This window comes from Ictidomys tridecemlineatus, chromosome 3, assembly GCF_052094955.1.
Source record: "Ictidomys tridecemlineatus isolate mIctTri1 chromosome 3, mIctTri1.hap1, whole genome shotgun sequence".
Lineage (NCBI taxonomy): Eukaryota > Metazoa > Chordata > Mammalia > Rodentia > Sciuridae > Ictidomys > Ictidomys tridecemlineatus.
In genome coordinates this window covers 159,508,519-159,535,788 of record NC_135479.1, presented here as the reverse complement: position 1 = coordinate 159,535,788, position 27,270 = coordinate 159,508,519, and the positions used below count along the sequence as shown (strand labels likewise).

The following is a 27,270-nucleotide window of genomic DNA, read 5'->3' as shown; positions in this document are numbered from 1 at the left end:
GTAAGGCCTTCACCTTCGGTTTAATTCCTCTACATAGGCATTTAAAATGATCAATCTTATTCCAAATCCATAACACTTAGGGTTCTTATATTTAAAATCCAAAGTGCTCTACTGCTCTAGGCCTGGCTCAAGTGCAAAATTGTAACAATGTACTCTTAGGCTCTACACCAAGGCTATTAAAACTAGAATCTGCATTTTCACAAGGTCCCCAGGTGAACCACTATACCCATTAGTTTGAGAGGCATCACTCTGGACTAAGTCTGGAATTTATATTCTAGAAAACTCCATGTGATACCATGATCAGAATTTTGGGACTGTGGGCCAAATATCAACTATAAATGCTCTGGTAGTTAGATGCACTTCTAGAGTCAACATACTTATTTTATACTTTCTTATATGTATGTCAATATGTTTCCTTCTCAAAGGAATGAGGAGAACATGGTAGTCAGAATATAAGTGACTTGACATTTTCTGTAATAGTATTGAGGAAAGAGCATTAGAAAATTGGCATAGTGTTACACTATACTAGACATATCTTTGTTCAGAAACAAGTTAAATTTATTAGTTCATTCCCTCATGACCAAAAATGTGACATACTAGATGTTGGTCCCAGTCTTAATCCTAAAGCTTACATAAACTAATCTGTAAACAATAATATAACATAGTACCCGAGTTATCTGAAAGTTTATATACATGTGAATAACTCTACTCCTGAAACTTTGTTTAAAGATACAATACTTCTGCCTGTAATGATGCATACTGTTCCAAAATAACAACTTGCTTACGGAAAACAAAAATATGTAGGCTACATCAAGTATCAATTCTCAATAAATAATACATGACCAAAAGTTGGTATTGCTTTGGAGGTTTGTTATCAGAATCATAGAATTTTGGAGTAGGGAGTGAAGGATATTTCATATAGCAAGGAAGCCATGAATAACCAGATAGAGCATCAAATCCAATTTTAGACTGAACACCAAAAAACTAGAAGGTCAAAAAAGAAGGATGTTGCAGTTCACTTCCTATAGCTGTGACAACTAGAACCCTACAGAAGTGCTACCAGGCATCTCAACCCACTGTGATTAGCAACAGATGTCATACAGTCTAACCATGAAGGGTAACCAGGTAAAGAGTATGGGGCCAATCAAACCAAATCCTCCTTAAATTATAAAATAAAATTTTCTTTAAGAAATTAAGCAGTAGTGAAGACCAAAACAAAGTCCCAAGAATAAATCTTGATTCATCACAGGCAATTAATAAGTGCTTGTATAAAGATTTTAAATGCAAGATCAATGAATCAATGGAAGCAGTAATCACCACCACTCCCAACCCAGGATTCTGCCTAAGGTCACCTTCTTTGCTCAGCTGTAGAGTACATTCTCTTTTTTTGTGATTCTCTTTCACAGCAGCCGTGAGTTTCACCAAAGTCAGTAACATGGAAAATTTGTTATTTTTACAAACATTTCTGTGGGAAGGGATAGCATACACAGCATGTATGACATGAAAAATATAACAAAATTACAGCCAGTTTTAGTGAACTGAAAAAGAATCTGTAACACAGAAAATAGAAAAGTAAATTTATAATTCTCACAAAACTTCCAACAGAGGAGCAAAGCATGTGCCCTGAAAGAATGAAGTGAAGCTTTTTGTGTTATTGAAGAAAGGATTGCAAGCCAGGATGTAGAAATGAATCCATATGCAGCAAGGCAAAGAATACTGATGGGACTATAATCTTGCCAGGCTACATCCACACACAAGTATTAAGTTGCCAGCCATGATATCACTGCAGAAAACAGAAAGTCATATCTACACATATACATACATTTCAAAAATCTATGCAAATCTTCCAAAAGCTGGCACAAAAGTCAGGATTAGAAAACCATTAATATCAAGAAACATTTACTGAGAATCTGCCAAGTATAAATTGCTCAGGCATATCAGTGGTAGAAATAAGATATCTACATGAGCTAAAGAAGCAACTGTATTCATGAGCACATCTTCACATTTCATTTAAATCATTCTAGAGATTACATTTTGCAGGAGAAAATCTTCTCCTCACTATCATTTATTTAACAGGAATATCCTGCACTACATTAGTCACAGGATATTCCTGTTATATAAAGCGTAATTAGTTCCTTGTCTTAAACGAATGTGATAATTCAAAAGAAGAATGGTCATCATCTATCAGGGAAAAAATAGCGAAGGCAAAGTCTCTTGGCTACAACATCCAGCATGTGATATTATTAATGTGGTGTCCTTTGGTAAGAGGTGAGATTTGAATTTACCACAGAGCACTAATGTTTCCAAATTCAAAGCAGAATAAGTACGAAGGCCATAAATTATAAAATGTGTAGTGCTGGTGCAAGCATAAAAAATTATAAAGGATTACCAAATTAGAGCAAGTTTATGATTTATCTAGAGCAAGTTTATGATTTACTCAGACTCGAAGTGGTGGCTACTAAGTGCATAATTATTGAGCTAAAAAAAGAACTACACCTTGTCCTTGAGTTTGTGCATTTTATATTAACAACAAGTAGTGTAAATGATCTTATGCAAAAATTTAATCCCCAATGCAGCCTATTGTGTGGGCAGAATTTTTTTTAACAAAAGCTGCTTGTAAACCTATTGATTCAAGGTATAAAAAGTACACAAACCACTAGTCAAAATACAAAATAAAACATATCTTTTCTTCATTACCAAGTATGTTGTAAAGACATGGAAAAGGAAAGAAAAGTGGGGAAACACAAGGAAGAAAGCAGGGCAAACAGGAGGCAGCCATGAGTTTCTAGTGTTCCCTCGATTTCTAAATTAAATTTAAAGACAAAAGTTTTGAATATCAGGAAATGACAGCCAATACGTCTTCTAACCAAAGTGAAATCATGCCTATTAAACAGTGAGTCCTTTGTTTTTTCTAGGTTTAATTCTAGTGCTCTGAAGTGTGCCTGCAAAAGACATAAACTGGAAATGACAATAATGCATTTATGAGACGTGTAAAGGTGAAGCACATTACAGCGAGAGAAGATGACATTGCTGAAAGGACGACTTTGAAGTGATGAGGAAAAATGAACAGGGGAGGAGAAGAAAGGGATTGCGAGAAATGGAGCAGGAAGAACATTATTTCATGTAAATTAAAATCAAATGTAAAAGGATGACAGTAGCTCTGATCTTGTCAGGCCAAGGTATTTTGGTGGCAGACAGTAATATGAGAATTATAAGCAATTTGCAAACCACGGGTCTGCAAGTATTCACATTTCTCTTCTCTTATGATGGTTAATCAGGGTTTTTTTTTTTTTTCACACAGAAAAACAAACTCAATGAATCCCTTTAAATCAGGAGCAGTCTGTACCTGCCAGTGAAAGTTCCTTTTGAACCACAGGCAAAATTATATAATGACTGCTTTGCCATTGAGAAGGACCCCCAAACTCTCCCTGGAGCTCCTTTTGTCAGACAGAATATGGATTGCTCCATTTTCTGGGCTGTCTCTTTTATTTAGCTATAATACCTGTCCCCTCCCCTGCTGGGGTATATCCCCTGGTCTCCACTTCTGCTGCTGCTGCAGCCTCCCCCTGGATTGTCAGTACTAGTACCAGTGCCAACGCCCCCCTTCAGTCTGTCAGTCTTTCTTCCCCCCCTCCTCCCTCCCTCTCTCTCTACTGAGAATTGAACCCAGGGGTGCTCTATCACTGAATTACAACCCACCCATTTTATTTCACTTTTCAGACAGGATCTAAGTAGCTCAGTTCCTTGTTAAGTTGCTGAGGCTGGCCTGGAACTAGTATTCTTCCTGTATCAGCCTCTGGAGTCATTGGGATTACAGGAATGCACCACCCTCTTTCTTTATATCCACATGAACAATTCTCTATATCCATCTCCTCTCCTCTAATAATGGCTAACACACTATGCTTGCTATGTGCCAGGAATTTTTCCATATAATACATAACTACCCCATATGTTTGGTACTTTTATGACCTCATTTTACCTATAAAGAGACTGGTCACAAAGAGGATAGTAGCTTGCTTATAATCACACAAGAGAAAAGGTTCTGAATTCAGGAAAATCTGGCCCCATATTACCCTGTCTTAATAAAGATATTGTGTAGCATCTGTGTAAGTATTCATTGATGTAACATTAATTTAGCATAATTTGGTGCCAGTTACTATGTCAAGTGTTAGAGGGATACAACAATGAAGAAAAAAGATGGCAGCACCTTTTCTTGGGGAGTTAGTAGTCAGCTTAGAGTTATGGAGAATGAACTAGTATATTATCATTACTGAAAAAAGTATTATCATTACTGAAAAAAATGCTCTGAAGATAAATCACAAAGTGTGGTTAAAGATAATTTTAAAATAATAGGAAAATGATCATCTACAGCCAAGACCTGAGGGATGACAAGGATCCAGTCACATTATGGACAGCAGAGTGAGCTTTCCAGAAAAAAGAGGGCAGACAAAGGCCTTAAGTTAGAAGAAATCTTCCCATTTCTGGAAACTTAGAAGAAGGCTGTTAGATCAGAGGAAGGAGAAGAAAAAACAATTCAGATTTGATTAGAAAAGGAGAAAATTAGACCATGCAAAATAGACTATGTAAGAAGTTTTGGTTTTGTGCAAAATATAATGGAAATCCATTAGCAGGGTTTTAAGTTATAAAGTGATGTGATCAGATTTCCATTCTTAAAAAAAAAAGTACTCTGTCACCTTTGTAGAAAACAAATTGAAGGAAAAAGAGTAAATATGGAGAGACATGGAAGGCTGCTGAGATAGAACCATATAGAAGTATTGGGGGCTCTATGGTCCTGTTGTGGTCATGTTCAGGATGTATTTTGTAGGATGAGATGACCATATTGGTGTAGTAGTAGATGCAGAAGAATAGATGAAAGGCAGCACTCAAGGATGACTTTCAGAGTGGATAGGGAGCCATCTTCTAAAATGAAAAAGACTAGAAAAGAAATGGTTGAAATCAACACTTCAGTGGAATATATTATATATGCTTAATTTTGACCTTCACTTTTGTATATAATCAAGTTATAAATTGACCAGTTCCAGAACAGGAGACTTCATTAGAACCCTCAGAAACATTTTGTAATCTGAAGAGAAAACATCATTTCCTAGGTGAGGATTCTAAAAAGGGAAGAAATCCTAAAATTTCCCAGCACTCTGCATGGCCCTGCTGATGAAGCTGTAGTAGAGCAAAGTTTGTTTCTGTAGCTGAGAAAGCCTGACACAGTCAACAAAGAATTTTGTCCAGCCAAGAAGAGAACAGAAGAGAAGCCCAATCTCTCTAGTCCCTATAAAGATGCAGAATTTAGTCCTGAATTGTCCTGTAATTGTGACAAAGGATTCTCCCCACCTGACCCTTTCAGTCCCACAGCAGAGAGTTTTGCAGACAGCCCACCAGATGGTAACACCAACATTTATGATGATGGTAGCATGGAGCAATACCAACAGTCAAAGACCAGATAGGATAAGTGACATTGTGGATACCTGCATGGGAGAGAGACCAACTTAGAACATATGGATCCCTCTGATGCCAGAACACTAATGCCATTTTGAGAAGACAAGGGAGGGGGTAATTCTGAATTAATCCAGTTTACCTAATGATGGAGAAAAGCATAAAGTTGATTGAGTTAATCAATAAACTATTATAATCACAATATGTTTTTGCCTTCATGAAGAGTATGGATTAGTGAGGTTTGAAAAGTACTTGTATTTCTTTAACCCCTAAGTAAACTTGCAAACTGACTACAATGCTAATAGTTCGCTGGCTTTTGCTCCACAATCCCCTTCACCATCTTCTCAGAGGTTCCGCAAGGAACTTACCATGAGTTCATGAACATCACTGCTGCTCATCATATTCAAGGTCTACTCCTAGTTGCGTTAGTAGGGTTGGACTAAGGAGAGGTCTCCAGGAAGGGCTGATTGGATCTTGATATTTCGTAATGACTTGAGTGTAGCAGATTTCTATTTTGTCCTCTCAGAACCTCCTGTTATGGTTTAAATATATGGTATCCCCCAAAAGCTCATTTACAAGACAATGAAAGAAGGTTTAGAGGAGAAATAATTGGGTTATGAGAGCCTAAACCCAATCAGTGAATTAATCTCCTGATAGGGATTAACTTGGTGGTAACTGTGTGCAGGTGGGGTATTTCTAGAGATGGGGATGTACCTTTTGGGCATTTTTTTTTTGTCCATAGTGAGGGAAGTCTCTCTCTCTGATTCTCAAGCCCCAAGGAATGAAGACAGCCTTATATGGACTGAGACATCTGAAATGTGAGCCCCAAAATAAATGTTTCCTTCTCTACTTGTTCTTGTCAGGTCTTTTGGCTGCAACAATGAAAAATCTGACTAAAACACTCCCCTCTACCAAACATATCCATATATATCAGATACTCATAGACAAATGTAAGAAATAGAACTCAAACAATACATTTTCATTGCTGGATAAAAGTCGAATTCCCTTGAGAATAATTTTTTTATCACAAATATACCTAATGTCCCTAGAAATAAACCTCTAGCGGGTCCTCTAACAGAAAAGTTAGACATATTTGTCTAAATCTATTTTGACAAAAGCTCAGACCCTTATCTACCCAAATGAGTGACATAATTCTTTGAAAGTTTAGGCTAGGTTAGAAGCAGAATGGCACCTCATTAAACTATTTCGTAAAAATGTTTGATGCAACTAGGTTCTTATCCAGAGTTGTCATTCAAGTGTCACTAAAGCCATTATGAAGGCAACCTTTGCCAGTAATGATGGGCTCATGCAACCTCATCTACTAACTCTTAAATAACATGATAAGATCTATGCTTAGTTTGCCTCTTCCTCCTCCTTTTCTCTTTGTTTTTTGTCCCTAAGTCTTTAGGGCAGAATTTAGGCAATAGCTTAAATATCCTTTCCTTATTTATTTATTTACTCAAAAGTATTTATGGAGGCCCTGTTAAGTACCAATCCTTGATTTTAGGTTGATAATAAAATATCAGAAAGAAGGACAAAAACAGGTCACTGTGCTTATATTCCAAAGTGAAGCACAAATAGACAATAAAAAATAATAATCACATACTATGGTTAAAATAATCCAGAGCTCTCTGATAGAGAAAATATGGAAGTCTTTCTGTAGTCTTAGAAAAATATAACTTTGAAATTTAGACTATTATTTTGCCTTCAGAATTAGTCAATTATTTGCTTCAATCTATGCTGTGTAAGTTTAGATGATATGACCCATATGAGATTTTAATATGAATTAACACTTGTTTATTTTTTAACTCTCTTTAAACTCACCACTGCCAAGGAACATATTTAACAGTGTACTATTAAATAGCAAAGCAGTGGGTTACAAAGACACAGAGGTCAAAGTCACGGTTCCAATCTCTCATCTACATTTTTCTATCCTTGTGCCTTTGGGCAAGTTACTTGACTTCATGTAAGCTCCTCTTACCCATTTAGAAAATATTAATAGTAGCAACTCAAAGTTTTGTTGTAGGAAACAACATGCTAATAACATTAAATATGGGTTTACTTGGTTTGAGCAATGGGAATTGAAACTGGAATTATTTTACTGTTTTGCCAAATAATCTAAATAATGTCCCCTATCACCCTCCTTCCTCCTAGATATAAGCTCCTTACAGATCTTTCAGCTGATAAAAACATTTCTCCATTTTTGGTTAAGATTCTCTCATATCTTATTCAACTTTTTCCCTCCTCCACAAAAGCAGGACACGCTACTGATTGGAAGTGGAAGTGTTTGTGGGTAGAAAGGAAAGGGTGTTGTCTACAGAGCAGTTAAGAGGAAACAGTGAAACATCTAATCACATGAGCAACCATAATGCCTGGTGACAAGTCCACCATTCTCTTTCTTTTAGTTGTTGTTATGTCTCGGTTGAACACTAACTGATTGTCTGTTCCACCATTAAAAGAGATATCCAAGTGTTGGCTCTATGTAGGTTCTATAAGGGCACTTTGGGCTTCTCCGCATAGTCACTTGAGTAGAAAAGCAGGCCTAAGATAAGGATATTCTTTGTGCCCTTATACCAGCCATTGTTGGAGCTCCCTCATGTAAAGAGTACTGTGAACCTGTCCCAATCAAATCACAGCCACAATTAGTGGTGTTTCCCAATATATAGGAAACCTCCATATCATGAGTAAATCATAGGGAATAAGGTGAGCCCCTGTCATTCTCCTCAAAGTCCTGTAATCTCTGGGCTTTGATGCAAGCCCAGAACTTCAGGTACTATAATATTATTATGTTATAATCTCAATGGCTCAGCAGTTTTTAGAAAAGAAATCATCAGTTTTAGACATTATGGAGAGGAAAGACCTTAAAGAAGACTTTACTATCTGTGGGAGGCCATCCTCACACGTGATTTGAGTTACCTCCCTGGCTGGGTGAGAGGCCCTTAGACACAGCTGTGTCAGAGCTATTCCCCACCCTTTCCCAGGTAGAGGGCTTGTCCGTGCAGAGGCGTGTCTGGCCACTGCCCCGAAGACCCAATTGTCGCCCCTGACCTTGGGATGCTGCCCCCCACTTAACTTTCATTGGATTGGATTTTCCCTGGAATTTTCTGTTCCCCAATAAAAGTCCACTCCCTGGTGTGTTCTCGTTCTCTCTCTCTCTCTCTCTCTCTCTCTCTCTCTCTCTCTCTCTCTCTCTCTCTCTCTCTCTCTCTCTCTCTCTCTTTCTCTCTCTCTCTCTTGTCTCTTCTGTAAACTTCGCCACCACATTACGTGGCTGCAGGGCGGGAGCTAGGAGAAGCCATCCGGAGCTGGAATTAAAGGTAATGAGAGTCTTGTCTCTTTAATTTAAAACTCCCTAGCAATTTCTTATGAACCAAACCTTCTTTCATGAAGCCAGTGCTGGTCGCGTGCAAGAACTATCAACATTACTACAACAGACTGAGTGTGTGCCCCAGCATTTTTATGGTGAAATCCTAATCCTTGAGGTGATGATATTAGGATCTGGACCATGGGAGGTGAGAATGAACCCTCAGGAATAGGATTAATGCCCTTATAAGAGACCCCAGAGATTTCTCACTCTTTTTCTCATCCTCATGTGTGATTATAATAAGTCAAATAGTCTACAAATAGGAAGAATATTCTTACTAGTACCCAACCATCCTGGCAACCGGATCTGGCACTGCCAGGTTCTAGAACTATAGGTAATAAATTTTGCTGTTTATAAGCCACCTAGTCTATAATAATTTGTTATAGCAGCCTGAACTGAGACACACAGCCAGCATACCAATGTCAAAGCCTCCCAAGGCATCCCATCACCAGGATTAACTCTTATTAGTAAGGCCTTAAAATTACTGCAAAATATGATGCAGAACACACCTCAGCTACATTGCATGACAATGTAGTAATGTATATATCCCATGACACTATACTAGAACTGTATATATCTCATGTCACTGTACCCCTACCTGTAGCCCTGTCCCACTGCCCTGTTCCACACCAGATTACTCTGCACCTCAACAGAAAACAGATGAGGAGCAAAAGGATTCTGAACACTAATGTTCTGTATGGATGACAGAAGAAGATGGCAAAGGAAATAAAAGAAGTAACCAGTGATATTGGAGGGGAAAAAATAGAAAATGTGATACGGGAGAAGCAAAGTAAGTAGAGTGTTTCTAAGCAAAGTGAATGGTGAAGTAGATTAAATGCTCCTACAAAGAACCCCAAGAATTGGTCTTTAAATCTGGAGATTGTTGATCCTTAAATAAGTATTTGTAGAACAGTGAGGGAAGAAGCTCAAACGAAGTACCATAAAGGTGAATGAGAGAGGAAGAATTAGATGGCATTTGAGATAATTATATACTTAGTAGTAGGAATAGTATATATTGGCATTTAAAATATTTTAATTTAAAGTGGTTTTATTTCTTTACCAGGCACTATGCTAAGTATTTTACATGCACTTTCTCATTAATTCCCACAGAAACACCATTGGTAAAAAACAGAAATGTAGAGAAACTTGGAAATGATTCTAAAAACACAGCTAGAAAGCTAAGGGAGACTGAATAATGATACTCCAATTCTTGGAACCTGATACAGCAAAGGAGACTTTGCAGATATGATTAACTTGGAATCATGAAGTAAAGATGTTAACTTGGGCTATTGGGTGGGCTCTAAATGTAATCAAAAGTGTCTCAAAAGGGAGGCAAAGGGAGATGCGACCCACAAGACAAAAGGTAGTATCATGCCCTGAGAAGGAGATTTGAAGATGCTCAGCTGCTGGCTTTGAGGGAACAGTGGAAGGCCAAAGGATGCAAAGAACACAGGTCTAGAAGCTGAATTGTTGTGACAATGACTAAACTAATCTCGGTCACTCCAGGTAAACTGGGCTGGCATGAAATAATCACACAGAGACAGAGAAATACCTTTTTCTTTGGGTTCTGTGATGGCTCTTCTGACCCAGCTCCCACAAAGGAGGCGAAGCAGGCAAGAAAGAGAGAGAGCACGCCTCTAACTGGTTTTATTGGTGAGAAGTTCATTCAAATGAGGCAAGGAGTAGGATTACAAAGGAACAGGTGAGTGTAACTCAACCCCACTGGGTAATGCCTATTCCTAGAGCCAGGCCTCATTATCCCAGTGGAGGTAAAGCCCAAGTTATTAGAGGGGCACAATAATTGTTCAGTATCTATTGCTCAGAACTTAAGGGCATTTATTTCCAGAGTGGCTCCTGGCACTGAATCAGACAGACAAAGAAACATTCTCCATGCACCTCCTGAGGGAGCACAGACCTGAAATTGAGACACCTTCAAACTTCTGGCCCCCAGAACTATAGGAGAATAAAATCATGTTGTCTGAAGCTGTTGAATTTGTGGGACTTGGTTATTGAAGCCTTTGCAAACTAATCTGGAGGTGGTCATGATTCTACCTCTAATACAGATTTTACAATACATCAAAGTGTCACACGTGTGGAAAACTACAGAAAGGCAGGAGGGAAAAAGGGACAGAAGAGAAAAGAGAAGGAGTGGGGGAGGGAAGAAAAGGGGGAGGCAAAACAGCAAGAAGGATTGAGAAGAGGAGAAGAAAGGAGAAAATTGGGCCCTCAAATTCTTAAAGCCCATTTCACCTCAAGGACTATCATCCCCACTTGAGTCCAAGTGAGCTGACATGGGCCACAATTGAACGTTAGCTCTAGGGGGTAGAATTACAGCACAGAATAACCCATGAATCCTGAGGTATCACAGCCAGGGAGAAAGCAGATTGATGTAGTCCTAGTTAAGAGGTCAACTGGCTCAGTAACTTCTGAGGCAGCCAAAAGTTTAATACACAAATATTGAATGGTTACAGACAAAGTTCAAAAAAAGAACAACTTGATTCATATTGTACCACTCACTCAAGTAAGTCCTTAATTGGCTTTTAAAGATATATTCTATGGAGCCATGGTTATGGTTCAGTGGTAGAGCACTTGCCTAGCATGTGTGAAGCACTGGGTTAGATCCCTGGCACCACATAAAAAATAAACAAATAAAATAAAGGTATGTGTCCATGTACAACCAAAAAAAAATATTTAAGAAAAAAGATATATTCTTATGGGCTAGGTTTGTGGCTCAGTGGCAGAGCACTTGCCTCCCATGTGTAAGGCACTGGGTTCAATCCACAGCACCACATAAAAATCATAAATAAAATAAAGGTATTGTGTCTATCTACAACTAAAAAAATATTTTTTAAAAATGATATATTCTATAAAGGTTTTTAATTTAAATTCTATTATCTTACTATTCATTATTATGAACTATAACTTGCTATAGTTAAATTATGTTGAGGCTTCATTTAAATGCTATAAGTAATCCATTCTCAACAAGCACTTTTATAAATGCTTTGCTACTTAGTTGTATTTAATTTAATGTTTAAATAGTATATGTTGTATAGTATATATTAATGAGGAAATCTCAAAATATATAGCTATAGCCAATATTTAATAAAAGAAAAGGAAACTTAGCAGGAAAAATAAAATAAATAATAACCTAAAACTCATGGCAACATATGTCCCTTGGGTTCCAGCACAGATCCAAGACTCATCATAAAGATGGAATCTTAACTCTGAATCCCTGAACTCTTGCAGGATTCTTTCCTTAGTTACATCATTTTTCCTAAAAAATGTGGAAGAGATGAGGGGAGAAATATTTGGAGTCCATATATAGACTCTGAATATCCATAGGATGATGATTTTTCTAATTTTCTAAAAAATATTTCTATATTATAGGGCTGAAAGCTACATTTCATGGAAGAACTAAGAATTAGTGAGGTAAGATAATAAGTGAGGTATTACAAAAGGTAAGGTGCATTGGTAGGAAGAAACACATTTGATTCAGTCTCTCCTATTCAAAAGCAGAAAGGGAAATAGTAACCAAATTGTACAACATACAGAGTATCTGTTTTTCGATTAAAATGTCAGGCAAAGAGGTCTTATTAAAATCCACACAGCATTATCCTCCACTTCGGAAGATTGTTTTTTCCCCTGGCACAAAAGGGCAGGCCCATTGCTGTTTCTGCCATCCAAAGGCCTGAGTTAACAGCGACATCTAGTGGATTATGGATATGAGAAATAAATATGCAGGGAGAACCCAGAGCAAATCCCTGGAAGGATGTTGCTAAGTATAAAGTTTCCCGATTTGTATAGCAACAAAATTGTATTCTGATGGAACCAGTGAGGTCTTTCTCTCAGCAAATAGTATTATTCTGGATCAATACTTAAGAAATGGAAAAGTAATTTACCATTCACTGCCAGGGGGTGAGGAGGGCTGTTGTCAAATACCACCACCTCAGTTTTAGAACTGGAAATATGGCAATATTTCTGGGATTTTTTAAAAAAATATCATCAATCTGACTATAGGAGCTTATGCTTCTATGATAGGAAAAAGGTAGCTAAATAATCTTCTAAATGCCAACTTTAAAAATCTTTCCAAAGATATTAAATTTCACATTTTTTTCTTTATTTCTCTACAGACTGTTTTCTACTAACTACAGAAAAGGCCACCTCAGGCCACTCTCTAGCAGTTCAGACTCTGGCACTGATCCCTTTGCATTAGATCGACCAGCTACACTATTCTGTCCCTCTTGCCTCAGGTGCCAGACGCTGCATCCTTTGTCTGGTTGCCAGGTCAGTAATCTCTCTTGGCATCTGCCTTTTCCACCTCTTCCCTCCTCCTCCCCCTCCATCAAGAAATCTAATTCCAAGTTGGCAGGCAGAAGGTCAGAAATCTTTGAAAGCCACATCTTCTACCGCCCACTCTCAGGTCTCACCTCTGCACATACTGCAAAATGCCAACTGACATTCCTCCCCTTTCCATAACATCCTGTATCACTGGAACGCTGAGAAGGTTGTCACCAGAATCTTGCCCTCACATCTGCTCCTTCCCACTCCCTAAACAGCAGGGATGTCTTTTATTAGTAATATCCTGCCTCATCTGTCTCAGAGACTCAGCACATCTTGTCATCTGTCCTGGGATCAGCAGCCTCTTCAGAGTTATCAGCTCTGGACCTTGCATCCATCACAGGCGTTCAGAGCCAGAGCTGGCCCAGAGCATCTGGGGAGGAAGAACCCACAGTCTCCTGAAACTGACACAAATGCATCTTTGAAAAGTGGGCCATATTAAAGCCAAGGACTGCAGACTTAAGTGACAGAAAAGACAAAGGATAAAAATCATATCCAATGTGAATAGGTGAAAGTTTTGTTGCTTTATACATTCTGAAGTTACATGTTCAATACAACTTTGGGGCAGCCTTTTAAGAAAAAAAAAGTTTTTAAATATCTACATGATTTTTGCCCACAAGGAAAGAAATTTTTTAAAATATATGTCCTAAGACTTTTATACTTTTTTTTCGAGTTTTAAAGGGAGAACTGTGTCTATTTTATTTTAAAAATACAAACTGCATATAAATATATTCCACAGAAATAAGGTTTTCATCTCACTTTTTTTCAACCTCTTATAATCACTATTCTTTCTGGATCTCTTCCCTCCCTCCGCCCCCCAAAGAATAGCAAAATCAGATCTGCAAAAGGAGCAAAAGAAAGAGAGAGCAGTAGAAAACCTGAAAAGAGATTAAAAGACAAGTATTAGCTGTAATACAAATATCCACCAAGCAGAAACTGAAAAAAAAATAATTGACTCCAAAACCTTTGAAACCAGGAAAATATCCTCTTATAGCTTCTCAGAAAAAAAAAATGATGAATAAGTCACAGATTAGTAAGAAAAAGTAAAGTTATAAGAAGTCTTTAAAGTGCACTTAAGAGATATTATTTCAGTGTTGCTCTGTCCTCCATATAGTGTTAAGAATTGACAAAACTGTTTAAACTGGGATACTATATAGAGATAATTTTTTAATATACAATGAAACAAAACTTAAGATTTAAGTTATTGGGTTTGTTTGTTTCCAATAGCAAGAATCAGAACCTAGCTTTCTGATTCCTAATCAATATTCTAGGTATGTCTATATACATTTTTATATACAAAGAAGGTGATTGTATTAAATAGATGAGTTCTGTCTTACATACTTTTCCAGCTCTAAAATAAATATAACTATAATCAAGAAATCAACAAAAATCATCTGATCTATCAAGATGAGCCATGGTATTGGGACAAGAGATAAAATCAACCTTTTAAAAATAACTCCCCAAGGGCTGGGGATGTGGCTCAAGCGGTAACGTGCTCGCGTGGCATGCACGAGGCACTGGGTTTGATCCTCAGCACCACATAAAAATGAAGATGTTGTGTCCACCAAAAAAAAAAAAACTGAAAAATAAATATTTTTTAAAAATTCTCTCTCTCTCTCTCTCTCTCTCTCTCTCTCTCTCTCTCTCTCTCTCTCTCCCAAAAAAAAACCTCCCCAAAGGGAAATTGCATGGAAATGAAGGGAGACCCTCATTGCTATACAAAATTACATATAAGAGGTTGTGAGGAGAATGGGAAAATAAACAAGGAGAGTAATGAATTACAGTAGATGGGGTAGAGAGAGAAGATGGGAGGGGAGGGGAGGGGGGATAGTAGGGGATAGGAAAGGTAGTAGAATACAACAATTACTAATTGGGCATTATGTAAAATTGTGGATGTGTAACCGACGTGATTCTGCAATCTGCATTTGGGGTAAAATTGGGAGTTCATAACCCACTTCAATCTAATGTATGAAATATGATATGTCAAGAGCTTTGTAATGTTGTGAACAACCAATAAAAAAATAAAAAATTAAAAAAAAAAAACCTCCCCAAAAAGTGGAGATATTACCATACCAATGTTCTTTCCCAGAGTATATAAAAGGAAGAACAAAAAGAAAAAACACAGTCACAGACTGCCAAGAAGAATCAAGACCTAAAAAGAGTAATAATGGTTATAAGTTCAGACTTTAGACATTGAGGACTCCTGGGACAGCATAGCTGGGTAAAGGGATAGTGTTTGGAACTTGCTTGACCTCACCATGCCCTATCTGTATAACTGAGAGGACATTTGGTTTGGGATTATAGGAAGCCTGTGTGTCATCCCAGAACTAATGCTAATGATAAAGGGATAAGGAACAAATGGGTTTCTGCAAATGAACAAAGGAAAGTTCTTCCATCTTTCACAAACTGAATAAGGGATTGAAAACAGATGCTCGTTTTCATTATTCATTAAAAATGATAATTTTTCATTCCTTCACCCTAAAACAAAGAGATAATTAAAACTGGTTGCAATCTGGTTAAAAAAAAAAAGAGAGAGAGAGACTAGCATACTTTAACATACCTGAGTTGAAATCACATTCATGGTTGCCTGGTTATATGACCAAGCACTTCACTGAATTTGTTTCCCCCTTCCATGTGGAGATAATACATGCCCACAATGAAGTCCTTATGACTTGATTCAGAATTTTCTTAGAAAGCAATGTTGTGCATCTACTGAATTTCTGTAATACCTCTAATGTCTGGGGTAACACTTAGTAAGCAAACACTGTTATTCTTTCAGGCAAATGTATCAATAATTCACTGAAAGAGATAAAATTTATTGAAGTTTGGTGGTAAATCAAGTTGTTACCAAAGCTACAAAATGAACTTTCCAAGTTAGAACTTTCTAAAGGATTTTGGCATTGTAGCTATAGGATTGGTGACTTATAAATATATTCATCATTAAGTGATTGTGAAAAGTAAATGACATACAGAGGACAGACACTCAAGACTATCTAGGATGAAGAATGAATGCCCCCCAAGGAATACGAGGTCAAACAAGAAAGGTCTTTGCTGAGCATGAATTCCATTTCCTAAGATAACCAATATCCAGTTGTCATGTAACCTGGGCAGCACAAGTGGGAAGGTGCAGAGTTTCTTTTCCTTCTTTCCCTCAACATTCTCTTCAGATGCTCAATCTCATAGCTCCATGAGAGAAGCTATGTGAAGGGGAGTGGGAATGGAGGTGCATATTAACAATATTTTCTTTAAGAAAAAAATCCACCTACCACCTACCCTCTTTTCCATCACTTCTTCTGTGGGCTCCTGGTGAAGAGGGTAAGTTCTTTGTACATTGCTGTCCAACTTGTAAAGCATGTCTACCTACAATGACTTTGTTAATCATTACACCAGCCAATGAGGAATAAAGGCTTCTTGCCATTAGTGTCAGGATTTAGGTTCCCTGACATTGTCCTTGGAACTTCAGGGGACCCACTCAGGGGTCCTGGGAGACCTCCTTCTCTTCTCAGTTCAAAGCTTATGTTTATCTTTCCAACTAACCCACTAGTTTCCTGTTTCTAATCTGAAGAACACCTCTAATCCTGCCCAGTGAGTCATTCAAAAACATTCTACACACATTCCTCTTCAATCCCTCTTCCTGAATTCTATTACTATGGGCTTTACAATAGAAAATTACTTCACAGTTTCAGCAGCAACCATAGCCATTCAGCTACCACAGAGTGCAAGGATTTGTTTTCTCATGGTTCTGTGCAGCTTACAGTAGTCATAGATTCAGACAGACATTAAATCTATCATTTCTATACCAAAAATCACTGCATGGAGTTGTAGTTTGATTTGAATCTAAATTCCAAGTTTTGAAAGCCCTAGTAGCACTGACACAAAGACTCATAGGAGTGAACAATTTCTGTGAAAAGGTGGCCATGCACAAAAATATCTTATGATTTAAATATTACATGTCTTAAATATCTTCATTAAAAGATGATGGAGTCAGGCCAGGACTGATATTTCAAATGTTCCATTAACTAATAATGAGCCTCTTAGAGCTATCACTTTTGTTTAAATTCAGAACTTAGTAATTATGTGTATGCATGTGTTTTATATGTGTGTATATACATATTTGTGTGTGTGTGTGTATCCCTTGTGTTTTTGCACATATGTATGCCCTAGGTATATATAACCATTAAAACACAGTCTGTTCCTATGCTGTTAAAGAGCTGTGTTTTATTTAAGGTAGCAGAGTTATCCAAGTATCTCCTACAAGAAAGATTAATTTATTATTATGCTTATGATTACTTCAGCAATTTAACCATGTTCTTATTATTTCACAGGCCATCATTCTGATCCAATTCCAATCCATACCTGCAGGCCCATTGTCTTTTACATGCTATGCATGTAAATTCATTTTGTCACATTATAAAAAGTGGTGCTACGTGGATATTGGGCCTCAAAACACAAGGTGGTGAACAGATGGAGAATTTAAGATGTTGATCATTCTCAATGCAATCAACACTCTTCCTCTTTCACAAAACCATATCAATTGGGGGGGATTAACTTAGATACTGAAGATTTTAGTTTTAAATGAATACCTATTTCCTTAAAGTTTTATATTGAATGGTAACAGTAGAACTAAGCAAAGAGGGAAGTATTTAGGAAAGTATTGTTTCAAAGAAATACTTCTGACATTTTCTCTCCTCACTGGCCACTGAAGAAAAAAATTCAAATATGTCAGACTACATTGTTCAAGGGTTTGTCCTATATGTTAGATTACAAGATAACCATAAATTATTTATCTTCCTTTTTATATATCATTTGCACTCGACTTTGCAGCTCTTCCCATCTAAAGCTGAAGCCTATTTCCCTGTTCCATGAGTTTGGGATGACATTGCTCCTAATCTGTAGTCTGGGGCAGAACTGAGAGTTTATCAGTCTGTACTCTGGATTTAAGGGCTTTGCATTTTCCCTCTCTCTTTGGGGGATTCTGCTCAGCTTCCATGTAAACACCTAGACTATCCTAGAGGAGGATGAAAGACACTGGCTCAGTCACCTCCATCTTTGAGCAGCCTACAACCAGCCAACCCTAAGAAACAGAGCTGTCAAGCTGAGGGCCAGCCAATGGCAGACCAGTAAGTCCAGAAGAACACTGACCCACAGAATCATGGACTAAATAAACTAAAAGGTTATAAGTCACATATTTTGTGTGGTTATATGACAAAAGACAATTGTCCACCATATTTTTCTGTGTTAGTTCCATTAGTTTTGAAGGACATATTTGTAAATATACAGATGGGTTCTTAAAATCAAATCTAGGTTGGAATAATGTGAAAATCCCAAGAAGTAATGCAAAGGCTTAAACAAATCCACTTCCTCTAACCCTGACAAGAATGGACAACCATTAGTTTCATTTCATTCAAGGATTCAGGTTTTATGCAAGAATCTGTACTCTTAGAAAAAAATTAACAAAGAGCAATCTCTCCCTTCAACTGTACACTTGTTGAATGAAAACACCCTTGCTCTCCCCAAGGCAAGGTAAATGTACTGTGGAGAACACATAGACACACACACACACACACACACACACACACACACACACATACACACACACGATGAAAGAAAATTCTATAACTACTATTACCACAGCATGCAAAGGAGAGCATCATCTTTATTTTATTTGGCAATGGTAGATGGACTCCCACACAGAAGACTTTCCCACCCTGCCCAAGCTCCTGATCGTACTTGTGTGCTCATTTGCATGGACCTGGTACTTCTGCTAGGAAGCAGCTGCTGACTAAATTCCACCACTCACCACAGCCCAGGAAAAGCCCAAGGAGGAGTAAAGACTAATAACAATCATCAATTAATTTAAAGGTGCAAGTGCAGAATGATTCTATGGTGCAGTTTAGGATTAAGAGGCACAAACTACTTAGTAAAATAAAGAAAGCCTGTTGTGAATGACAGGATTTGAAAATGAGGTAGATCAGATTCCAGCAAGCCAATCAAAGAAACAGATACACCTGCACAGTTGGAAATGGAAGATGCGATTGATGTGTTCCAGCAGCAAACAGGAGGGAACTAGCTACTTCAGTCCAGAACTCTGTTCTTAGAACTAAGAATACATTCTCAATTAGAAAACTGAATTTGGTTCCACCACACCCTGACTACTACAGTATATACTTCTCTATTTTTTCATATTCTCCTTCCTTATTCCTTTATTGTATATAAAGTAACTGGTGTATGTGCACAAGTGTGTTGCATTAATTTTTTAAAAATTTTCTAATTAGTTATACATGACACTAGAATGCATTTTTGACACACAGTATACAAATTGAGCACAACTTCTCATTCCTCTGCCTATACATGGTGCAGAGTCACACTGGTAGTATAATCATACATGTATATGGGGTAAAATAATGTCCATCTCATTCGACCATCCTTCCCACCTCCATTACCCCTCCCCTCCCTTCACCCACCTTTGCCCCATCCAACTAGTAAAGTACTTGCCTAGCATGTGTAGTAAGGTACTGGGTTTGATCTTCAGTACCTCACATAAAAATAAAGAAATATATTGTGTCCATATTGTATTAATTTTCAAAACTAAATGACCAATGATACATTTTCATTGTCATCAAATGGGAATGAGATGGGGAAAAACACTTATCCTGTGAAAATATCACTTCTACACATTAGTGGCATGATCATTGAGCTCTAATCTGTATATACCACTAAGTTATTTTTCTCTCACTGCTTTAACAACAATAATAACAAAACAACAATAACAACAACAAAACACTTCAAAAAAAACTTGAATACCTTATTGAATTGGAGATTTTTAATGTTTTTTATGTTTTATTATAAAACCAAGGAAAATGTTATACTTTTTTTGTACATAGCTGTTACATATGAGACAATCTGTCTTTAAGTAGGGGAAAATTATTCTATAAAAGGATTCGAAGTAGTTTTTACTTCTTCTTGTTTAAATAAACTTCCTTTAAATGAATGTGTGTGGGGGTGTTGTTTTTTCAATGTTTATCTCTAAAGCAGATTTTCCCAGGGGGGAAAAAATCCCAACTGCATAATCCACCTTTCCCTCTCTCTTCCTCTGCCAAGCTATATATTGAGATGGTAACCACACAAGTGGGAGGATCCAGAGCAGTTGTGTCACTCAAGGAAGAGAGCTGAAGAGTCACCCAGCACACATTTGATGTTGTCTAAAAAAAAAAAAAAAGAAAGAAAGAAAGAAATCATTGTTCTGTAAATAAAGCTTTCAGGTACATTAACTGCAGCATATCCATACCTATTCTAAAAAAGTATTAAGATACATTGGTATGCCGATGTAAATGATCCTGCAGAATGGATGAAGGACAAATGCAGGAGCAATTGTCTTGAGTAGGTGATCCAGAGCACAAGCAAACCTGTGCCATAGCTAGACATGTGGATGATTCATTCATTCATTCCCACAAACAAGATTATGTAGGAACAGACTCAAGAAAGTTGGTAGATTTGATAGAAGGAGAATCATAGGTTTTTCTTTTGTTTTGTTTTTGAGGGGTCCTATTTATTTGGGGCCAGAAAAATAAGTTATTGCCTGAGAATACAGAGGGGACAGGAAGTCTGAGGGAAAAGAATATGGTGTGAATCAGTCTTCTCAATAGAATAGGGAAGTAAATAACTAGACAGATCCTGAAAATGAGTTAAGCCAACATGGACTGATAAGGGACAGGGGGTATGTTTTAACCATGCCTGGCTACTTGGCTATACGTTTTCTACAAGCAAAAAAACCTGTGTATCACCAGGGTAAAAGCTTTGCAAGATTTATAATATAAAACATGTAACAGAAAGATAAGAAGCCAGAATGACAAAGAGGCAGAGAAGGGCATGAAGCCAGGCATGGTGGCACATTCCTGTAATCATAGCAGCTGGGGAAGCTGAGGAAGGAGGATCATGAATTCAAAGCCAGCCTCAGCAACTTAATAGGAGCCTAAGTATCTTTGTGAGACCCTGTCTAATAAATATTGTATTTAATGGTCTAGGGATGTGACTCAGTAGATAAGCACCCCTGGGTTAAACCACAGGACCAGAAGAAGAAAAGAAAAAAAGGAAGGGCATGATTATTTTTTATTGGCTCATGAAGTCTGAGCTGAGAAAGGGAGAGTAAGATCAAAGGACATTAGAGAGCACACTAGTTTTCAAGGGTTGCTTAACAGAACACCACAGACTGGTGACTAGAACAATGGCAAAGTATTTTAATATGGTTCTGGAGGCCGGAAGTCCTAGATCAAAGTGCAGTAGTGTTGATTTCTTCTAAGGCCTCTTTCCTTGGCTTATAGATGACTGCCTTCTTCTGATTCTTTCACATGGTCAATCCATTGAACCGCCTGTTGTTTCATCTCTTCATATTGAATTAGGGCCCAAAATAATATCCTCATTTTAACATAATTTCCTCTTGAAAGATTTTTATCTCCAAATACAGCCATTAAGATTGACAACAAAATAAAAATCTTTCACTATAAACAAAAGTTAAAAGAATTCACAGCCAGAAAACCAGCACTGCAAAGCATTTTAGGCAAAACAATACAGGAAGAGGAAATGAAACATAACAACCAGAACCAACAGTGGGAAGTACCTCAGTAAAGGAGGGGGAACTAATCAAAAGGGGAAAAACAAACCAAATTAAAAATAAATAAATAAATAAACAAATATGACCAGAAGTGCAAACCATATATCAATAGTAATCCTAAACGTTAATGGCTTAAACTCACCAATAGAGCGACATAGACTGGTAACCTGGATTGAAAAAACAGATCCAACAATATGCTGCCTTCAGAAGACTCATCTGATAGGAAAAGACATCAACAGGCTGAAGGTGAAAGGTCGGGAAAAATCATACCACTCACATGGTCCTCGGAAGCAAGCAGGGATGGCCATCCTCATATCGAATAAAATCGACTTCAAGGCTAAGTTAATCAAAAGGGATAAAGAAGGACACTGTATACTGTTAAAGGGAACCATTCACCAACAAGACATAGCAATTATCAATATTTATGCACCAAACAATGGTGCTATTATGTTCATAAAACAAACTCTCCTCAAGTTGAAGAGACAAATAGACCACAACACAATAATTATGGGTGACTTCAACACACCTCTCTCACCATTGGACAGATCTTCCAAAGATGAATAAAGAAACTATAGAACTCAATAACACAATTAATAACCTAGACTTAACCAACATATATAGAACATATCAACCATCATCAAGTGTATATACTTTTTTCTCAGCAGCACATGGATCCTTCTCAAAAATAGACCATATATTATGCCATAGGGCAACTCTTAGAAATTATAAAGGAGTGGAGATAATACCATGCATCTTATCTGATCCTACTGGAATAAAACTGGAAATCAACAATAAAAGAAGGAAGGAAAAATCCTACATCACTTGGAGAATGAACAGTATGTTACTGAATGATCAATGGGTTATAGAAGACATAAAGGAGGAAATCAAAAAATTCTTAGAGATAAATGAAAACACAGACACAACATATCGGAATCTATGGGACACTATGAAAACAGTTCTAAGAGGGAAATTCATTGCTTAGAGTTCATTCCTCAAAAAAAGAAAAAAACAACAAATAAATTATCTCACACTTCATCTCAAAACCCTAGAAAAAGAAGAACAAAACAACAGCAAAGGTAGTAGAAGGCAAGAAATAATTAAAATCAGAGCTGAAATCAATGAAATTGAAACAATTGAAAAAATTTACAAAACTAAAAGTTGGTTCTTTGAAAACATAAATAAGATCAACAGACCTTATCCATGCTAACGAAGAGAAGAGAGAGAACTCAAATTACTAACATACAGGATGAAAAAGGCAATATCACAACAGACACTACAGAAATACACAAGATAATTAGAAATTATTTTGAAACCTTATATTCCAATAAAATAGAAGATAGTGAAGACATCGATAAATTTTTTAAGTCATATGATTTGCCCAGATTGAGTCAGTAAGATACACACCACTTAAGCAGACCAATATCAATGGAGAAAATAGAAGAAGCAATCAAAAGACTACCAACCAAGAAAAGCCCAGGATGGGTATACAGCAGAGTTTTACAAAACCTTTAAAGAAGAACTAATACCAATACTTTTCAAGTTATTTCAGGAAATAGAAAAAGAGGGAGCTCTTCCAAATGCATTGTATAAGGCCAACATCACCCTGATTCCGAAACCAGACAAAGACACTTCAAAGAAAGAAAACTACAGACCAATATCTCTAATGAACATAGATGCAAAAATTCTCAATAATATTCTGGCAAATCAGATACAAAAACATATCAAAAAGATTGTGCACCATGATCAAGTAGGATTCATCCCTGGGATGCAAGAATGGTTCAATATACTGAAATCAATAAATGTTATACACCACATCAATAGACTTAAAGATTAGAACCATATGATCATCTCAATAGATGCAGAAAAAGCATTCAACAAAGTACAGCATCCCTTTATGTTCAAAACACTAGAAAAACTAGGGATAACAGGAACTTACCTCAACATTGTAAAAGCTATCTATTCTAAGCCTCAGGCTAGCATCATTCTAAACAGAGAAAAATTGAAGGCATTCCCTCTAAAATCTGGAACAAGACAGGGATGCCCTCTTTCACCACTTCTATTCAACATAGTTCTTGAAACACTGGCCAGAGCAATTAGACAGACGAAAGAAATTAAAGGCATCAAGGTAGGAAAAGAAGAACTTAAATTAGCACTATTTGCGGATGACATGATCCTATACCTAGCACACCCAAAAGGTTCTACCAAGAAACTTCTAGAGCTAGTAAATGAATTCAGCAAAATGGCAGGATATAAAATCAACATGAATAAATCAAAGGCATTCCTGTATATCAGTGACAAATCCTCTGAAATGGAAATGAGGACAACCACCCCATTCACAATATCCTCAAAAAAAAATAAAATTCTTGGGAATCAACCTAACAAAAGAGGTGAAAGACCTATACAATGAAAACTACAGAACCCTAAGGAGAGAAATAGAAGAAAACCTTAGAAGATGAAAAGATATACCTTGTTCATGGATAGGCAGAACTAACATCATTAAAATGGCAATATTACCAAAAGTACGCTATAGGTTTAATGCAATGCCAATCAAAATCCCAAGGGCATTCCTCACAGAAATAGAAAAAAGCAACCATGAAATTCATCTGGAAAAATAAAAGACCCAGAATAGCAAAAGCAATTCTAAGCAGGAAGAGTGAAACAGGTGGTATAGCCATACCAGATTTCAAACTGTACTACAGAGCAATAGTAACAAAAACAGCATGGTACTGGTACCAAAACAGGCGGGTAGACCAATGGTACAGAATAGAGGACATAGAGACCAATCCACAAAATTACAGCTACTTTATATTAGACAAAAGTGCTAAAAGCATGCAATGGAAAAAAAATAGCATCTTCAACAAATGGTGCTGGGAGAACTGGAAATCCATATGCAACAAAATGAAATTGATTCCCTTTCTCTCACCATGCACAAAAGTTAACTCAAAATGGATCAAGGAGCTCAGAATCAAACCAGAGACTCTGCGCCATCTAATAGAAGAAAAATTTGGCTCTAATCTCCATCTTGTGGCGTCAGGCTCCAAATTCCTAATAGGACACTTAATAGCACAAGAGTTAAAATCAAGAATCAACAAATGGGACATACTCAAACTAAAATTTTTTTCTCAGCAAGAGAAACAATAAGAGAGGTAAATAGGGAGCCTACATTCTGGGAACAAATTTTTACTCCTCACACTTCAGATAGAGCCCTAAACTCCAGTGTATACAAAGAACTCAAAAAATTAAACAATAAGAAAACAAATAACCCAATCAACAAATGGGCGAAGGATCTGACAGACACTTCTCAGAGAAGGATATACAATCAATCAAAAAATGCATGAAAAAATTCTCACCATCTCTAGCAATCAGAGAAATGCAAATTAAAACAACTCTAAGATACCATCTCACTCCAGTAAGATTGGCAGCCATTATGAAGTCAAACAACAACAAGTGCTGACGAGGATGTGGGGAAAAGGGTACACTTGTACATTGCTGGTGGGACTGCAAATTGGTGCAGCCAATTTGGAAAGCAGTATTGAGATTCCTGGGAAAGCTGGGAATGGAACCACCATTTGACCCAGCTATTGCCCTTCTCGGACTATTCCCCAAAGACCTAAAAAGGGCGACTACAGGGATACAGCTACATCAATGTTCATAGCAGCATAATTCACAATAGCTAGACTGTGGAACCAACCTAGATGCCCTTCAATAGATGAATGGATAAAAAAAAATGTGGTATTTATACACAATAGAATATTACTCAGCACTAAAAAATAACAAAATCATGGCATTTGGAGGGAAATGAATGGCATTAAAGCAGATTATGCTAAGTGAAGTTAGCCAATCCCTAAAAAACAAATGCCGAATGTCTTCTCTGATATAAGAGGGGCGACTCAAAACAGAGCAGGGAGGAAGAGTATGAGAAGAAGATTACCATTAAACAGGGATGAGAGGTGCAAGGGAATGGGAGAGAGAAAGGGAATTGCATGGAAGATGGAAGGAGACCCTCACTGTTATACAAAATTACATATAAGAGGATGTGAGGGGGAAAGAGAAAAAAAGAGAGAAAAATGAGTTACAGTAGATGGGGTAGAGAGAGAGATGATGCGGGGGAGGGGAGGGGGGATAGTAGAGGATAGTTAAGGCAGCAGAATACAACAGACACTAGTATGGCAGTATGTAAAAACGTGGATGTATAACCAATGTGATCCTGCAACCTGTACACGTGGGGAAAATAAGAATTCATATCCCATTTGAATCAAATGTATGATATATGATATGTCAAGATCAATGTAATGTTTTGAGCAACCAATAAAAAAAGATTTCAACATTAGAATGTGTGTGTGGTGGGGGATACAATTCAGCTCATTACAAGGAAGTAGATATAGAAAAATAAAAAGTGGTGGCAAGTAAGTGAGATGCTACAAATTGAGGTTATTGAGCCAAAGATCTAGAGTATGATCAACAGAACTGGTTTCAGAGTAGAAGAAAAAGACAAAACACTGCGTAATGAAGAAGTCAAGAACAAGATGTGGAATGCATTGTCCTTGTATATAATTGAGTCACCAAGGTTGATAAGAAGCTTGTTATATCCCCCAAACTCTTGTGGTAGTGCAGGGACGCTCAGAGGTGAAATGATTAGATTATGAGAGTGTGACCTAATCCATAGATTAATTCAATGGATTAATAATTTGCGTGGACTAACTGGATGGTAAAGGTGGTTGGAGAAAGTAAGTCACTGAAGGCAGCTTTTGGGGTTTATATTTTCTCCCTGGCACCTCACATTCTCTTTGCCTCCTATCTGTCATGAGCTGAGCAGCTTTGCTCTGCCACGCCCTTCCACCATAATGTTCTGCCTCACCACAGGCCCAGAGCAATGGAGTTGGCCAACAGCAGACTAACCCCCTGAAACTGTGAGCCAAAATAAACTTTTCCTCCTTTATGTAGTTCTTGTCAGGTATTTTGATCACAGCAATTCAAAGTTAACATGAAGCCACAATGGAGAAAATACAGTCGGTCAAAACACAGTAAGTGCTAAAATCTTCCAATAATGTAAGTGTGGAAGGGAAGAAAGGGACCCATCAGAAAGAAGGCAGATGGATGCAACAAGGAAGGCATCAGTGATCCAGTGGATGGCCTGTGTTTTAAAGGATCTGAGATGTTGGGGAGTGTGGGGGTTCAGGGGAGTAAGGAAAGCAAGGGAAACCCTTATTCTGAAAGAAGAACTGGTGAACAAAGGATACACTATTCCACCTACAAGTGCAGGGAGAAATGGGTTCGAGAGAAAAAGAAACCATCATCTGAGGGCTGGAGGGAAAGCAGGGTCGTTAGCAAAAGTCAAATTTTATTTAAAGCAAGAAGTTGAAGAAAAATATAAGAAATTGAGGAGAGTAGTTTTTTTTAATGAATAGGATAGATATTCCTGGTGATTTCCCTTTCAGGCAAATTTCTCAATCCCACTGCACCTAGGCAGGGTCATCTGACCATTCCTAGAGAAGAAATGTGAAAAGTA

At 37.4% G+C, this 27,270-nt stretch overlaps 1 protein-coding gene across 7 annotated transcripts in view; it reads right to left on the bottom strand.

The window, feature by feature from the left end:
- LOC144376422 (uncharacterized) overlaps positions 1-27,270 on the bottom strand; it is a 151,609-nt gene that overhangs the window by 16,261 nt on the left and 108,078 nt on the right. For 5 of the 7 annotated variants that reach the window (XR_013436904.1, XR_013436902.1, XR_013436900.1 and 2 more), the window contains one exon: positions 19,956-20,352. The exons of the other annotated variants lie outside the window; for them this stretch is intronic. The gene's annotated coding sequence lies outside the window, so the exon portion shown is untranslated. Of the gene's footprint in view, positions 1-19,955; positions 20,353-27,270 lie in introns of those variants that run through there. 7 annotated transcript variants of the gene reach the window in all.